Source organism: Teleopsis dalmanni, chromosome 2, assembly GCF_002237135.1.
Source record: "Teleopsis dalmanni isolate 2A chromosome 2, ASM223713v2, whole genome shotgun sequence".
NCBI lineage: Eukaryota > Metazoa > Arthropoda > Insecta > Diptera > Diopsidae > Teleopsis > Teleopsis dalmanni.
This window is the reverse complement of record NC_051847.1, coordinates 157,336,982-157,338,131: the sequence shown is the minus strand read 5'-3', so window position 1 is coordinate 157,338,131 and position 1,150 is coordinate 157,336,982.

Below are 1,150 nucleotides of genomic sequence, written 5' to 3'. Positions count from 1 at the left end.
GTAATACAAAGAATACTAATTAATTAATTAGTTAATTAATTAATTAAAAATAAATAAACATAAAAACCATATGTTCTTTAAATATCTTCGCAACTATTTTAGAAATTTTAATAATAGTAACATAATAACAAAAATAATATAATAGTTTAATAAGACAATTATTGTATTATAATATAGTATTAACTTTAAAAAATACCTTGTTGAATTTTTTTTTGTTTTTTGTGATCTTTAAGTCTTTTTTTTTATACCAAGATTTAGCTGCACAAAAAATTTAACCATGAAAAAATTCTATAATTTGGCATGCCTTCATTAAAATTTCGCTACCTCTGTAAAAAGTAGTTTCAGAAGCTCACGAAGCGTCATCTATTCGTAAACAGTAGAAACCATTCATCATTCATGAAAATAACTATATTCTTATTCTTATTTTGAATTCTAAACTTATAGATCATATAGATCATATCATATTTATTGTTTACAACCTATTTCAAATTGACATGTGTATTTTTGAAATTCATGCTATTATTAAATATTGTAAGAAGACTTTTAAAGGAAGAAATATAAGAATTTATATTAAAATGGTAAATATATTAAGTAAATATGCTTCATTAAAAATTATGGCTTGGCTGTCCTCTGTTTTGTTTAAAAATGGTCGCACAATCCTTGAAGACAATCCACGTATAAGACATCCAAAAACTAAATCGAAATATGACATGACTTTAGAAGATCGTCGATTGACTGAGAAAATTGTAGCAGCAACCAGTTTATTTTTCTTCTACCATATCTATTGTTGACTTCATACTCCTCTTACACTGTAAAATTCTGTAAACCGGAAAATGAGATTCAAACGAAGTGTCATAGTAAGTACCACAGAGAGTTGTTTAGTAAACTTCTAGAAAACTACTGCAGAGATAGAAACACAAATCGAATGAGTTAGGATTTCCATTCCGAACTCATTGAACAAACTAGTGTTGTGGTGAACTGCAAACTGAAAGTTATAAGTATATTTTTGATAATGAATAAAAGTTACTCCAATAATGACACCTACATTATTTTAAAAGAGTCGTAAATTAAAAGCTGAGCCGAGAGCTGTCATATATAACCTATTTAGCCCTCAGTTAGATTATTGTAGCTAAGAGATTTTGCCTGAATT